Source organism: Epinephelus fuscoguttatus, linkage group LG5 (assembly GCF_011397635.1).
Source record: "Epinephelus fuscoguttatus linkage group LG5, E.fuscoguttatus.final_Chr_v1".
Classification (NCBI taxonomy): Eukaryota; Metazoa; Chordata; class Actinopteri; order Perciformes; family Serranidae; genus Epinephelus; species Epinephelus fuscoguttatus.
This window is the reverse complement of record NC_064756.1, coordinates 1,002,484-1,020,151: the sequence shown is the minus strand read 5'-3', so window position 1 is coordinate 1,020,151 and position 17,668 is coordinate 1,002,484. Positions and strand designations below refer to the sequence as shown.

Genomic DNA, 17,668 nt, shown 5'->3' with positions numbered 1-17,668 from the left:
ACTTGGCATGCTTCTTCACAGTCCAGGCCTTGTGGCACCTGCATGCCAGAATGGAGTTATGGTTATAGCTCCACCTACTGGCCACAAGAAATGGCATGTTTTTCACTTTGATATACACCTTCCAGAAGAGTGACCCCATCCATATCAAAGTCAAGACCTGTATGATGCTTAACAAAGAAGATTGTGAGTTTTCATTGAATTATGTTGCCTTGGCGACACCTTATTTGCCATGAAACAGGAAGTTCATGTAACTTCTGTGTACCTTGTCCAGTCTGCCCCAAATTTTCATTCGTTTCATATGGCCCCAGGCATGAAGGCATCAACATGCCAATTAGGTTCATTTATACCTGAATTTTCAAACAAAAGTGCCATGCTATCATAGCCACTGTTCTCATCTGAAAGAGCCTTCTTGATTGCTGTCATAATCTCTGCTGCCTGGGTAGAATCTTTCTGACCCTGATTTGCACTCGCACATTGTATTAAACTGACTTTCTTGTCTAGTTTACACTTGTGCTCCCTGCCAAAAAGATCGGAGACCTCTAATATGTTTAAGGAAATGATACCCATCATTAAACTCCACCAACTTCTTTGAAGATTCCCCATTCTTCAACAGATCATCACTTGGCCTTTGGGATGTACAACCCCTCATTTCCTTTTCGTAGTGCAATAGATATATTTGTCACAACCTGTTCAGTCTCAAACAATCCTGTTATTGAAATAAGGCGACAATGTCAATTGATATGTTCGACTTTTATTGTATGTATAATGTCTCTATGGAGATAACACTGGGAAGCATTTGGCTTTGTTTGTATTATCAGAAAGCAATTCAATAGGATTATTCCCTTCAGCTGGTACCACATTCAATATATCATCAAAATATTGATCCAGTGATTCCTGACCAATCTCAACAGGCATAACGCATGTATCCTGGAATATACGATGTTACTGTCTTTCATGAAAAAGCTTATCTTCACATCTGTAGATGCTTCTCCCCTTTTTACATTAGTATCACCCTGCTTTCCTAAAACCTCATTATTTTGTTCCCTACAAAACTCACTGAGCCAAGCTTTATTAAACTCTACGTTTTTATGATGCAAATTTGTCGATTTTGAATATTGCAATGCTTGCTTTATGTGAATAGTGTCAACACCCTAATAATCATAATGCCCTTTATAATTTAGCTAATGCTTCAGTTTTACACACAGCAAAGATCTGTTCATATGAGAACAGGGCAACAAATTGTTAGTGTGCACAACATTTGCTGGAACACATCAACAACAAGTCAGTATACTCCATTTTGCCCACCTTTGGGTAATGCTAACATTTTCAGAAGTCGTATATGTCTGGCAATCAAATGTTTCTTAAAGTTATTCAAACATGCCAATTTTGTCGGAATATGATAAACTGTCATATTGTTCATATCACATTTAGGTGGTATTGCAGCTTTATCAATCTTGTAGTGATACGTGAAACAAATCCACAGCTGATTTAGGTGTCATGGTGATCCTGCCACCCACTGGCAACAGGAAGTAATTGTTGTCTGACAATTACAATTTGATTTACATTAAATTTGAGGGGAAATTTGAAGTTGATTTAGAACAACATGATGTATAATTCTTGGGTTCTCCAGCATGGCATGGTGGACACAGGAAGTGGTATCACTGTGAATTAGCTTATTCCAGTACCCACAAATAATAATACTTGTTATTAATTGCTATTATTATTATTATTATTATTATTATTATTATTATTATTATTATTATTGTTATCGTTGTTATTATTATTACAGCAGCTGACAGATACATTGTCAGCAGCCATAAATTGTACAGAGACGTGCAAACGTTTAGGCAACCCTGGTCAACGTTTCGTTTACTGTGAATAGTTACATAAGTAGAAGATGAACTGATCTCCAAAAGGCATTAAGTTAAACATTTCTTCAACATTCTAAGCAAGATTACTTTTTAATTTTGATATATTACAATTTCAAAATAACAAAATATATTGAAGCAAAAGTTTGGGCACCGTGCATGGTCAGTGCTCAGTAGCGCCCCCTTTGGCAGGTATCACAGCTTCTAAACACTTTTTGTATCCAGCTCAGAGTCTCTCAGTTCTTGTTTGGAGGATTTTCAGCCATTCTTCCTGCAAAAGGCTTCTAGCTCTGTGAGATTCTTGGGCCGTCTTCATGCTCTGCTCTTTGAGCTCTATCCACAGATGTTTAATGATGTTTAGGTCGGGGGACTGTGAGGGGCGTGGCCAAACCTTCAGCTGGCTCCTCTTGAGGTCGTCCATTGTGGATCTGGAGGTGTGTTTAGGATCATTGTCCTGTTGTAGAAGCCACCCTCTCTTCATCTGCAGCTTTCTTACAGATGCTGTGATGTCTGGAATTTAACTGAATCCATTCTTCCCTCTACCTGTGAAATGTTCCCCGTGCCACTGGCTGCAACACAAGCCCAAAGCATCATCCATCCACCCCCGTGTTTAACAGTTTGTTCTCCAAACATACCATTGCTCATTGTGTCCACAAAGTTCTGTTTTACCTTCATCAGTCCACAGGACTTGTTTCCAAAAAGCATCAGGCTTGTTCACATGTTCCTTTGCAAACTTCTGACGCTGAATGTTGTGGTGAGGACACAGGAAAGGTTTTCCTCTGATGACTCTTCCATGAAGCTCATATTTGTCCAGGTGTGTCTGCACAGTAGAACAGTGCACCACCACTCCAGAGTCTGAGAAATCTTCCTGCAGGTCTTTTGCAGTCAAACAGAGGTTTGATTTGCCTCTCTAACAATCCTACAAGCAGCTCTCTCACAGAGTTTGCAGCTTGACCTCCACAGTTCCTATTAACTGCCATTTCTTACTGACATGACCAACTGAGGGAACAGCTCTGTAAAAACACTTTGCTATCTTCTTATAATTTTCATATATAGAGGGAGAGGGAGAGCGTGGGACATTTTGTATGTTATATTTCTATGTTGTCACAGACATGGTAGTAGTAGTAGTGTTAGTAGTAATAGTATTAACAACTAAATGGTTAAAGACAACCTACTTTCATTTAAAATAAAATGATGAAATATGAACCTCACAGAAAAGTGAAGTTAATTTAAAATAGAATCTTTCCGAAAGTGCAGATGGACCCTTTTTACATGTTTTGAATCTTTAACACAAATGTACATATCTTTATAAAACATGTTCATCAGTTTTTCTTTACTTTTGTTTGGAGAGATTGAGAGCTGCATCTGTATCTGTGGCTCTAGATTTCACTACATATTCTCTGCAACCTATGGCAGCATCAGACGGAGGGTATTAAAGTGCTTAGTCAGCATTCAGCAGGGACATGAGGTCAAAGGGATGGATGGAGGACATTAACACCTGGCAGACAAGACAAACACCAAGAACAAGTAAAAGCTGCTGATTTCTTTTCTACAGAGCTGAACAGATCAGCATAATAAATTAACAGGAATCCGTAGGACACAATGAGACAGAGAGAGAGACAGAGATGCGGGACAGACGGTAATGACAGTAGCTTACAACAACATCAATGAAAGTAATAATATTATAATTATAGTTCTGGCTACTGTGGTACAATATTTTTAAAGTATATATTAATATCTGGTAGTATACATATGTGACAATAATCATATGTGTATAATAACAGTAGAAGTATGACTAATGATAACAGCAGCAGCAGGAGGCATCTGGCAGGACCACGGCAGCAGCACAACCATTGAGTTCCCAAATCTGATTTTCTGACAGTGGGGGAGATATTTCACCTGGGATTGTTTCAGACAGACAGACAGAGTTGTTTTCATCTTGATTCTTGTGCAATGATATGCTCTTTGATGCCATTTTTAGACACTGTGAAAATGATTGCCTGAGTCTTCTGATGAATTTGAGTGTTTTCAGTGTTCTCTGTGATGTGAAACCAAACACTCTGAGGAGAGATGAGCCAGCTCTGCTTCTGGTGAGGTTTGTTTGTTAAAATGTGTGATGGTGCTGATGTGTTTTTCCTTTTAACAAGTATATGCTATTGAATCTTTTCAGTATTTCCCCGCAGCCAGCAGATGCATTAACTGATAATGTTCTTGCTGTTTTTCTGATACAAGTTATTTCTCTGCAGTCACCCCTGTGCCTGTTTTCTTGTTGCTCGTATTTTCCTCTCCAACAAAACAGTCAGACCCTTGCAAAATGTAAAAAGAGGATATTAGGAGACAGATTTGACTTCTGTGAGTTTAGACAAAGGCAGCGAAGTCACCAAGATGGTGACAAGAGAAAATATCAAGAATTTCAGGAGGTGGTAAAATCTGACTACAGGCTTGATGTAATTTTCCCTTTCTCTGTCTCTGATGAGGTTGTGCTTTGTCCTGTGGTCACTGAAGAAAAGTCGTTTTCCATATCGTTCATTTGGCTGACATTTTACTTTCTTTGTTACAAAGTTTAGTTATTGTGGATAAAATGACAGTTTTTAAACTATATTTAAATTTCAGTGATGATATTTCAGAGTTTTACGAGAGGAGTCTTCAAGGTACAGTCACTGCTGAAAACGCCTACAAAAGAGTAGCCCCATCAACAAAATACAAAACACAAAAATCTGTATTTCAACCAGGAATTCTATATTGTTGTCGAAAAGAAAAGAAAAGCAAGAGAATTTGAGACTGCACTTTAACCAAAAAAACTAAAAAAATAACAGTAGAACTGTGTCTGTCAGCTGATCAGAATTCAAAAAGTTTGTCATGTTTTCTCAGCTGTGTTTACTAACATTTCTGATGTAAACTAATTTATATTGTCTTAAAAACTATGGATAATTATTTTTAGTTAATGTCCACTGTTGGTCGTCTTGTTAAAAGTCCTGTAGTTCATCAGCGAATATATTTCAAGTACCAAAAGTAAAAGTACCCATTAATCAAAATGGACAGTGTCAGTGTGTTGTATTCTTCTATATATTTGATTTGGATTATTATTCAAAGTAAATTCATGTGTCAGGAGCATGTCAGTGTTTTTTTTAGACACTTTGATGTATATTATATTTCTCTGTTTTTGCAGACACAGTAGTACTAGTGTTAGCAGTAACAGCATAAATTGTTAAAGACAACCTACTTTCATTTAAAATAAAATGGTAAAAAAAAAAAGTGCTTCTCTGGTAATACAGAGTATATTAACAGGAGATAATAAGGTAAGATGAGATGAGATGACATAATCCTGTATTTGTCCCACAGCTGGAAAGTTTGCAACATTAGAGTTGCAGAGTGAAAAAGGAAGTGTCAGTAGAAAAAACTCAAAGCAACATATAAGTATATATTAATAAAAAGAAAAGACCACAGAACCATAGAAGGTCCTCAGGAGTGCCCCCTGTCCTCTGATGGGCCTGAGTCTCCTCAGCAGATATACTCTGCTTTGTCCTCTCCTGTATAGTGCATTAGTGTTGTCTGTCCAGTCCAGTTCATTGATCAGGTGAACATCCAGGTACTTGTTAGATTTCACCATCTCAGTGTCCATTCCCTGGATGTTCACTGGTATGAGGGGGAGTGTTTGCACCTGTAGAAGTGAAAATCCACTGACAACAGAGCTGTATGTGATGACTTGAGATGAGAATATTTTGCCAGATGACAAAGTCAGCTCATACATTACATCATTTTAGAAATGTTGATGAAACATAAAAATGTAACTTATTTGTGTTTGCTGACATTTTCTTCTGATGACCGGGCTGTTTGATGTGTGTACATGTGTTTTGATTTTATTCAGATCACAGATTGCGTCTTTGAAGAAGTGAAGGAACTTTTAAAAATGTTTCTCTGTTTTCAGGTAATCCAACTGAAACCCTGATCAAGGACGTTTTATGAGAAGGAGATGGAGAATGTCTCTTCGCACAAACATTTCATCCTCAATGGCTTCAATGAACTTGGGAGTTCTGAGGCCCGTCCTCTTCATCCCATTCTTCATCATGTTGGTTGTGTCACTGTCGGCCAACTTCCTGCTGCTGTATATCATCATTTCACAGAGGAGCCTCCACTTGCAGATGTACATCCTCATGGCCGGCATGGCGTGTGTGGACCTGAGCCAACCAGTGTTATCTATCCCCAACATGCTGCTGAGCTTCCTGTTTGGCTGGAGGGGAATCTCTCTAATTGGCTGCCTGACTCAGATTTACTTTGTTCAGCTTGTAGCAGGTTGTCAGTCCACATTCTTGGTGTGGATGGCACTGGGCCGCTACTTTGCCATCTGCACGCCACTCCACTACCATGAACGCATGGTGTTACCACGATTACTAAAGTTCATGATTCTAATTATTATTAGAAACATCTTCCTGAACACATTAATGGTGAGTCTGGTAGGATCGTTGTCATTCTGCTCTGGGAACGTGAAGAACCACTATTTCTGTGAGCACATGGCCTTAATGGGACTTGCATGCGGAAGCACCGCCATAAACAACCTGCTTGGGCTCATGGGCTTGTTCCTCATCCCTGTAGCAATCTTCATCTTTATCACCTCCTCCTACATAGACATATTCACCTCTGTGCTGAGTTCCGGTAAGTCGGGTGTCAAAACACTTTCCACCTGCGTTACCCATGTCGTGGTCATGACCATCTGCCTGACCTTCGCAATTGTTGCTTTCCTGTCATATCAGGTCAGTTTTCTTCAGCACCATGTACGTGTTGTTTCCAAGCTGCTTCAACCCGATCATCTACGGCATCAGAACCGCAGAGATCCAACAGCACATTGTGAAAATACTCACATGTTGTCGCTTTATCAAGACTGTGCATTATTCTTAAAGAAACACTTTGCCTTTTTATAGTTTCTGAGATCTAAGATGTCACTTGTATACATCAACCTGGTCTCACTCCGAAGTCATTGAAAATCTATGCCTGGTCATTGACTTGCAGCGTCAGACACCAACGAAAAAGCTGTCCTTTCACATCGGCATGATACACAGCTGCTCACTATTATTGTTAAACAATGCCTGGCGACATCATGGGGAAATGTGGTGGGACAATAATGTAAGTTAAGGGGGCAGCACTTCGGAGGCCAGTGTTCACATCTTTAATTTTATTAGAACTGTACTTTATTTTACTCATCTTACCTATCTTACTTTAAGAACAGCACTTCTACTAACATTATCATATCAGTAAGTTATTTATCTAAATAAAAAGTTAATATCTAACTTTATTAACTGCGATTAACTTTATTAGAACAGTACTTTATCTAACTTTGTCATTACAACACTTTATTGAAATGTATTATCACAGTATGTAGTTTAACTTAACTTTTAACAACACTTGGTTTAATTTTTGTCGAACAGTACTTTAACTTCATCATAACAGTATTTTATTTAACGTTAGTAAAACAGCACTTTATTGTACTTTATTATAACAGCATATTTATCTTTAATGTATCAGTACTGTTTTTCACATTATTGTAACAGTAGGTACTTTATTTAACTTAAATGTATTAGTTCAGGATTTAAGTTCAAGAGGGGATACATATTGGGTGTTGTGATAATGGACTGCAAAAATTGTGATATTATTTTTTAAGCCATATCGCCCAGCCCTAATTTCTCATCATTGTTTTGTATTGTTGTTGGTTTTTTGTGTTGTTTTTTTTTGTCAACCAGTTAGATACTGGTTTCATACTGGTCTACATCTCCGCCTTCTGATAGTCTGGGGACACTCCTTTCTAAAGTGTGTTTAACACACCGGCGAAAACGGCCGGCAACAAAGCAACGCCTCTTGTCCTGAAAAGGACACGCCTTCTCAGAAATGCACACTCCCCCTTTTCTCGTCCGCAAGGAAACAAACACACAGAGAGCTTGAAATGGATGCCGAGAGATTTAACTCCGTTTTATCAAACGTGTGCTCATCCGTGAAGAAAATATTTTTTCCAACGGATGTCTTAGTTACAACATGATTGAGCTAACTGGAGTAGTTTCATGTCGTATCCTCCTGAACGGGAGGCTTTTAACAGATGACGTCCTGATGTTAGCTTTGCTGCTGCTGTTAGCTGTCCCTGTCAGCTGCAGCCACTGATGCTCTCTAGACATTGTGATTTCCCAAAACTGAATAAATACCACACATAGCAACACAAAACTGCTTTGCTAGCTCACTCATGTTGTAACTAAGATATCCGCTGGAAAAGATATTTTTTTCACGGACCATTTAATGAGTTATTACCTATTACAGACACTGCTAACGGCTAACAGGGCTAACAGCTAACGGTTAGCCCAGCTAAACGTGCACACAGAAATAGTAATGTTTGTTCAATCATTGTGTTTATAGACTTTACAAACATCAGATTAGCCTAAACGGTGATACAGTGATGTGAAAAATGTGATATATATATATATATATATATATATATATATATATATATACGTATAGCTAAAAGCTCTGCTGGTTTTCTACCCGGAAGTATTTGTAAACAACAAGGCGATTCCCTCTATAGTCCGGCCGGACGGATGAGTCATGGCCTTGTAAAAGATTATGTTTGTTTCTTTTAGTTGGCGAGAATGTGTCGCCGCAAACGCGACAAACATCCACTAACTTTGACGGCGTTTTCTGCGAGCACGGCTGAGCCATTTTGTACCACTACACGTGTTTCTAGTAGGACTATGTTTACAAGCACAAGAGTTCAGCGAGCCACCGAAGGACCGCCCTGCAGATTTACTATTGGTTCTGCAACACAGAGAGTTTTTTAAACTCTGAAATTGTATCCGCCCATCTAAACACAAAATCAGGGAGAAAGTCATCAGTCTTTAGTTAAGCAAAGCGTCTAAAGACTGACCTGTGAGTCTAGATACTGGTTATTGGTGTCGGTCTATAGGAAGCCAAATTAATCAAAATTGACATCCCTCATGGAAGAAGTGCAGCTAAGAAGTGCATTAAATCAGACAAATTTTTTTGAACCTCTGCTTCGTAACTTTGATTAGAATTAAGAATTTGACGTAACCAGTTGGATTACTCTGTGCTTTTTACAAAAGCCCTGCCCTTGTCTTTAATTAATAATGTATTGACATATTTTTACAACACATTAAAGGCATTAACATGTAAAACTCACATATGCCAAATACATATTTCAAAGGTTTATTGGATATATGTGGTAAAAGGTACATTTTTCACAGTACATGTACATGATCAAAAACATGTAAGAAATACACTTAATGCTTTCAGAATTATTGTTATGTATATCTATTTACAAAACAAATATTCCTGCTACATATTGTCACACATAGTTTTTGATGTTTTATGGGAAGATCTGATCTACATCACGGACAAACACAATTGAATGTTCAATAAATGTAATGACTTTAATTTAATGTTTTAATGAAAACATTTAATGATATAGCAAAATATAATCAATTCAATAATAAAAATATCTTGCTTTTACCTTTGCAGTCACCTCAGTGTAACCTACAGGACAGTTAGTTGCCAACTTTGCTTATCTTCCAGAGAGTGATGGTACTTTTCTTTATTCTATTTTTATTGTTCTTTGTATTTCTTGAAATTGCCTCATTTCATTTGCTTTAATCAGCAGTTATAAATCTGGGAACAACAATGTAAAACACTTTATTTTGAAAAGCACTTAATTTATAAGGTTCATCATTGTTATTTTCATTATTATTAATTGTAGTTACAACAAGAAAATTCTGCAATTGTTATATGCAAATGAAATGAATTTTAACATTTAAAGAATCTTGTTAAAATGAAGTCTTAGCAAAGCAGAAACATTTTCTGTATCAATCAATCAATCAATCAATCTTTATTTATAGAGCACTTTTCATACAATAAAATGTAGCACAAAGTGCTTTACATGTTAAAAGCAGAGGCCCTCCATCCCCAACAGATCACCCCCATTCCGATGTGACAAAAAAAAGAAGAAGAAGAAAAATAAGGCTGTAAAAATAAGGCTGTGCACGGAAGAACCAGAGAGGAGACACCATCACATGGAGCCGTCTGCATCGGGGGGCATAATGACAATATGATTTAAACATGACACACTGATTTTGTGTTTTCTGATGAAACAATATTTGTTATAACAAGATAACTTTGTTGTTAAATCATTTGGATAATGAAAATCATGTTATGAAGTGAAAAAGATCTTACACTGAGCAAATATTTTATTCAGATGGTTGCCACAGCACCAGAGCGATAATGCAAATTATTACAAGTGATTATAGTCACGTCTGTAGATTAGAGAGGCGGCTGTAAGCTGACTTTACCACAAACTGAAACATGACATTGTGTAAACTATAAACAGGAAAGAGTGCAGTGCTACAGTAGATGTGTCTGTATCCATCACTAGATGTCACTATACCACCATCACATTTTCTCTGTGTGCTGCTCACTCACCGTCCAATCTGCTTCAACAGATATGAAGTCATCAGAGGCAATGATCATCACCTGGTGACGACTCAGCCTACATCGAGTGCCTGTCATATTTGCAGTTTGGTGTTCCCACAGCTTCACAGCTGTGTGTGTGTGTGTGTGTGTGTGTGTGTGTGTGTGTGTGTGTGTGTGTGTGTGTGTGTGTCTTTGTGTTTGTATCTTTGGGTCACAACAAGGTTTTGTAACTGATTTTAAATTATGTGTCAAAAAGCTTCAAAACACAAATGTTCTGGTCTGAGAGAGATAACAAGAGGGTGACGGACACTCACACAGCACAAGTATGCCGAATGATACCGCACCATCTTTACAAATAAAAACATATAGAACTCAGCTGGAAATCTGCAGATGGTAAATTTAGCAATTCTATTAACTAATATATATAACTAATATTGACAATAAAAAAATTGAAAATTGATATTTGAAATGGCATAGGAAATATGAAGACCTTTTTTATAGATGACGTGTTTCCTACCTTTGAACAACTGCAAAATAAATGTATCACAATCTCATTTCTACAGATTCCTCCAAGTTCGTAGTTTTAAAAGTCATTCACCTTCTTTTCCCAACTTGCCGGTAGAAACACTAGTGTAATCTCTGTTTTCTTTTGAGCCCTCCAAACAGGTGCAATATCTTTTATTTAAAAGTTTTTTTCTTCAAATTTACAAGACCCATCACTCAAATATCTGAGATCTATATGGAGATGGAGTTGGGGTTGGCTATAACAGAGGAGCAGTGGGGAAGAGCCCTCATGGAAGTCCACACGGCCTCCATCTGTGCTCGGCATGGCCTCATTCAATTTAAGGTGCTGCGTGGCCTTCATTATTCATAAGTCAAACTTTTTAAATGTTTCCAGATGTTAATTCCACTTGTGTGTCACTGAACATCCTCACAGAGCGTCGTATGTGAGGGGAAAAAAAGTATTTCTCGTGAGGATCAGAGATTAATTCCACTAAAAAATGAGGAGGAGAAAAGCAACATTAGAGAAAAGGCCAACACCGTGGCAGCTGCAGGAGGAGGAAACATGCATGGCAACGCATAACGGGATGAATAATATTTAGCTTTAGTTTAGATTAGTTTATTTGCACATAATGTGAAAAACAGACAGTATAACATTTACAAGATTAAAAAAAGAAAAGTGCCGGAGAGGTTAGAAGCCACTAAAAGCTTATCAAAGAAATTCCCCTGTCAAAACATCAATGAAATCACATAATAGAGAAGAAAAGAAACGGGTGAAGAAAGAAGAAATAGAGGAGGAGAGAGGGAAAAATCAAGACAACACAAGGTAGCAAATAAAATGATGTGTAGGTTAAATGACTCATCACTGGTTCAAGTAGCTACAGTACCTGTACCTGTACATCTGACACTGATCACACCCTTGAATCCCATGAAATCAATGCTGCGCAGATGAACTGCGTGTATTACAATTATCGTCTAACATCATTGCGTCTGATAAATGGGTCTTCTTTGTCATAACATTATATATGCTACAATACTCTCTGTGTCTCATTGTGTCATGTGGATTACTGTTAATTTGTTATGCTGATCTGTTCTGTACGACATCTATTGCACGTCTGTCCGTCCTGGAAGAGGGATCCCTCCTCAGTTGCTCTTCCTGAGGTTTCTACCGTTTTTTTTCCCCGTTAAAGGGGATTTTTGGGGAGTTTTTCCTGATCAGCTGTGAGGGTCATAAGGACAGAGGGATGTCGTATGCTGTAAAGCCCTGTGAGGCAAATTGTGATTTGTGATATTGGGCTTTATAAATAAAATTGATTGATTGATTGATTGATTGAATAAAGCTTAAAGCTGACGCCACAATTAAATCATATCAACACCAAACTGATAGTCTGAATAAAATCATCCTGATATTGAGCTGTGTTAGAAATTAACAGCTGTGCAGAAATATACCTAGTGTCCCTCTTTAAAAAACAAAAAGGAAAATCCCTCAAACACCATGAAGTGTAGACATGATAGGCTACTTTCCACATTTCCAGCAGCAAAGCTGTCAGTTAGGCCCATTATCTTTAACAGGGATCATTTCCTCCAACAAAACAAGATGTTGGCACTAATTAATGGTGCTATTAAGTGTCCGCTAATGATCAGTTTCTTTCTTATGAAGGGGTGGGATGAAAGTTCCACTTCTTTCCACTCCTTTTTGAACAGTCTTTTCACTGTCTGTTGTTGTTGCTTTCTTTTCTTTTTTAATGTTCAAAATAAACTTTCAAATCAAAATCAATCAAATGAATTAAACTTCCCGTCATGACTGGGCTGCATTTCTGTCAGCAGAGTCATTTTTTTCCGAACAGCTGATTGGCCAGTGGGTGGTGCTTTTTATAGGATCAGATTCAACCCTGAACTTACCCTGCTCCGGAGCAGGATAGCCGTTCAGAGTAAGTTACCATGGTGATCTACCCCGATAAGAACTGAACCGGCTTTGTGAGACCGAAAACCCAGGGTTAACCCTGAAGTTACCTCGCTAAGACATTAATCCTGCTTCGTGATACAGGCCCCTGGACTCAGTGGTTGAGGGGAGTAATTCAACATCTTAAACTTGAGAAACAATGATTCACATTAAATGGCTCTTCTGACAAATTTATGAGAATTTGGAATCCATTTTTGGAATATGTAAAAGCTAGACTCTAAACCTCCACTTCATTGATAACTCTACGTGAAGTAAAGGACAACTTCAGTATTTTTCAACCTGGGCTCTATTTCCCCATGTGTATGTGTGTGCGTATGATTCATGGGTACCACTCGTTCTAAAATTGGTTCAGTATTGAGCCGTGAAACAAGCTTAAACGGTAATGGGGGCAAATGCGTCCCATATAAAAGTGTTTTTTTTCACCACTGATCGGTTCAGATCGCCAGTGCTATCTCTGTAAATAGCATATGGTAGCAGCCCTGGGCCAGTGGTGAGTGTGAATGAGTGGAGTCAGCTGTCAGTCAGCGGAGGTTGTCCCCGCTCGGTATTGTAAATGAGTATGTATGTGTGAAGTGTGTGTTTTTTCGCCACTGACCGGTTCAGATCGCCAGTGCTATCTCTGTAAATAGCATACTAGCCTTTCCCTTACCTCTGGGCTGTGTGATGTCACGAGCTTTGCTCCACTGTGTCTGTAGCTCTCTCTACTTGTGGGACAGCAGTTTTCTTGAGGAAGAGGTGTTTCGGGATTGGATGTCTTCTCTTCTTTGGCTGGCAGTAGTCATCTTGGGAGAAGGGAGCACTGCAGACCCGATGGTCTGCAATGCGCAGTGTCTGGACAGGAGTGTTAGCATCCATTTGTAGCACAACTAGCCACAACTTCAGCATCTCGCCATCCGACAAAGGCAGCCTATGAAAGCTGTACGGGGTGTTGCAAGACATCCTGTTCTTGCGTTCGGGAAAAAGGCCCGTTTATTTGAGCACTCCAAAAACTCCGGTAACACTCCAGGGGGTAGCACGTAAAAGACTCCGTCCTCTGACTCTTCTAGCGTAACACACACTTCACACACACATACTCACTTACAATACCGAGCAAGGACAACTTCCGCCTTTCTGCTCCAACACTGACTGACAGCTGACTCCACTCATTCACACTCACCACTGCCCCAAGGCCACTACAATATGCTATCTACAAAGATAGCACTGGCCCGGTCAGTGGTGAAAAAAAGCACTTTTATACGGGACGCATTTGCCCCCATTACCGTTTAAGCTCGTTTCGCGGCTCAGTACTGAACCAATTTTAGAACGAGTGGTACCCATGAATCATACGCACACATACACATGGGGAAATAGAGCCCAGGTTGAAAAATACCGAAGTTGTCCTTTAAGTCACACTCACTTGTTTTTTTTTCTTGTTTTTTTTTTTCCAAATGTATTTATTTATTTACATCTTGTAGCCAATCACAATAGGATAGGCCCTGATTATCTTCTGCAGCTGCCTGTTCATGTTTATGTGTATACTTTTGCATATGTAAACTTTTTTTTTCTTTAGTAATGCTGTATAGCAGTTTAAAACTAATAACTGCGATTTCTGTAGTGTGAAGAGAAGAGAGGCGACTGACAGCGGGACGGAAACATGAACTGGAAGTCAACATGTTGCCAAGGAGCTCGTTGCAGCCTTTTCTTTCAAGAAGAAAGGAATTGGCAATTAACCAAACTGGAAGAATCTCATTTAATCTGGACAGACAGTCTCAAAACTTATAAGAGGGGCCTCCGCAATGCCAGAGCAAACTATTACTCAGCTTTAATAGAAGAAAATAAGAACAACCCCAGGCTTCTTTTCAGCACTGTAGCCAGGCTGACTGAGAGTCAAAGCTCTATTGAGCCTTGTATTCCTTTAGCCCTTAGCAGTAATGATTTTATGAGCTTTTTTAATGACAAAATTCTAACTATTAGAGGCAAAATTCATGACCTCCTGTCCTCAGATAGCACCTATCTAACCTCAAACACAGCTGTAAAACCTAATATATATTTAGATTGCTTCTCCCCAATTTCTCTTCAAGAACTGACCGCAGTGATTTCTTCATCCAAATCATCAACGTGTCTCTTAGACCCCATCCCAACCAGGCTACTTAAGGAGGTCTTTCCTTTAGTTAACACTCATATATTAGATATGATCAATATATCCTTATTAACAGGCTATGTACCACAGTCTTTTAAGGTAGCTGTAATTAAACCTCTACTAAAAAAGCCCACCCTGAATCCAGAGGTGTTAGCCAACTATAGACCAATATCTAATCTTCCCTTTATGTCAAAGATCCTTGAGAAAGTAGTCGCAGACCAGCTGTGTGATTTTCTCCATGACAATAATCTATTTGAGGAATTTCAGTCAGGATTTAGAGTGCATCATAGCACTGAGACAGCACTAGTCAAAATTACAAATGACCTTCTGATTGCGTCAGACAAAGGACTCGTCTCTGTACTTGTTTTATTAGTGCGGCGTTTGACACTATTGACCATCAAATTCTGCTACAGAGACTGGAACACTTAATTGGCCTAAAAGGTTCTGCACTAAGCTGGTTTAAATCTTATTTATCTGATCATTTTCAGTTTGTTCACGTTCATAATGAATCATCCTTACGTACTAAAGTTTGTTTTCCATGGAGTTCCGCAACGTTCTGTGCTCGGACCAATCCTATTTACTCTACATATGCTTCCTTTAGGTAACATCATTAGAAATCACTCTATAAATTTCCATTGTTATGCGGATGATACTCAGTTGTATTTATCGATGAAGCCAGAAGAAAGTAATCAATTAACTAAACTCCATAACTGCCTTAAAGACATAAAAACCTGGATGAGCACCAATTTCCTGATGTTAAATTCAGACAAAACTGAAGTTATTGTTCTTGGCCCCAAACAACTCAGAGACTCTTTATCTGATGACATAGTTTCTCTAGATGGCATTGCTCTGGCCTCTAGCACTACCGTAAGAAACCTCGGAGTAATATTTGATAAAGATTTGTCTTTTAATTCACATTTAAAACAAACCTCACGGACTGCATTTTTTCATCTGCGTAATATTGCGGAAATTAGGCCTATCCTGACCTGAAAAGATGCAGAAAAATTGGTCCATGCTTTTGTTTCCTCAAGGCTGGATTACTGTATCTCCCTATTATCAGGTAGCTCTAGTAAGTCTTTAAAAACTCTCCAGCTAATTCCAACTCTAGAGCTCAAACTTCTTGTGTTTATTTGAATTGAACAGTTAGGGCTGGCTCAGGCTTGCCTTGTACCAGCCCCTAGTTAGGCTGACTTAGGCCTAGTCTGCCAGGGGACCTGCTATAATACACTGGGCACCTTCTCTCCTTCTCTCTCTCTCTCCTTTTCTCTCTCTCTCTCTCTCTCTTTCTAATGTCCTGTTACTACATCTTGCTAACTCGGCCATTCTGCATGTTACTAACTCGGCTTCTTCTCCAGAGCCCACTGTCTCTCAGATTAACTCATATCACAGCGGTGCCTGGATGGTGTGACGTGTGTGGTTGTGCTGCTGCCATGGTCCTACCAGATGCCTCCTGCTGCTGCTGTTATCATTAGTCATACTTCTACTGTTATTATACACATATGATTATTAAATATTAAAACAACATGATGTTAGCTTCAAGGACACCTCAGGGGAAAACATTTTCAGGCCCTGGTTTAGGGATGCATGAATTTGGATTTTTGCCAATATCTGATATGCCGATATGTAACAATGCAACTTACTTATAACCCGATACTGATATCAATAAATACACTTTTTCCCCACCTAATTTTAGTGATCATCAAGTTTTTTCTGTAGTGGAATTAACATCATATTATACATACATACTCTGGTCATGATGGCCCACAAGCAGATGGAGACATGAAATACTTTTAAGCATATGTAACATTCATTCATTTTGCAATGATTTCCAATATTATTGTGCATTTTGGGCTCTTTTGGTTCCATCACATGTCGTCTTTCAGACCAGTGGAAAGAAAATGTCTGACATACACATTTAAGTTTATTTTAGTTCAGGTTTCTGTTCTGAAAATTCATGCAAAAAGAACATATTTAATTAGATAATGCCTCATTTGCAAATCTAAAAATAACATTTCTGAAACCTTGTAATACAAAAAAATTATTGTGAAAAAGTAATTATTTAGCTGCAAAAGATTCATTCTGATTTTTATTAGTTAAAATTTTAGTCAAAATGACTAAAATCCTCTGAGTCATAAATTTCCACCTCAGCAGCTCTGACATCCACCAAACTGTCCAGTTTAACTCCTATATATAATCTAAAGGTTTTTCCAGAGGGCTTTGTTCATTTAACATTAACAGCCTGATTTATGGAACATTTTATTCCTAAAAACATGATGAAAATTTATTTTTTTCTAATGGTTGTTGACAGTGTTTTCTGAATTGTGGAGTGATAAAAAGAGACATCCAAAATCCCCTCCAAAAAAAACCTTTGACTTTAATATGTCAACAAAATGAAACAAGAATTTTGAACCAGACTTTCTCCAATGTTCAGATTTGTGTTCGAGAAATGTATATATGCATTTTTAATTAGATAATGCCTCATTTGCATATTTAAACACACATTTCAGAAAACTTATAATACAAAAGAACTTGTAATACAAAAGATAATTGTCTTGATGTCAGTAATCAACGGGGAAGTTTCATGGTGATATCTGTTAAAGGCTTTACATCATGCACCTGTGGTGCCTCGCCTTAACTGGTTTTGTATGAAAGTGTTTTGTTTGTATAAAACACTGTTGTTCCTGAGTCTGTGATGTTTGACTGATCTGCAGTGCTTCAGTTGAGTTGTCAGATGTGTTCATTTACAAAACCTGGAGTCAC

At 38.3% G+C, this 17,668-nt stretch overlaps 1 pseudogene; it reads left to right on the top strand.

The window, feature by feature from the left end:
* The first annotated feature begins 5,841 nt into the window (after positions 1-5,841).
* On the top strand, positions 5,842-6,764 carry LOC125888447 (olfactory receptor 52E4-like; annotated as a pseudogene).
* Positions 6,765-17,668: the final 10,904 nt, after the last annotated feature.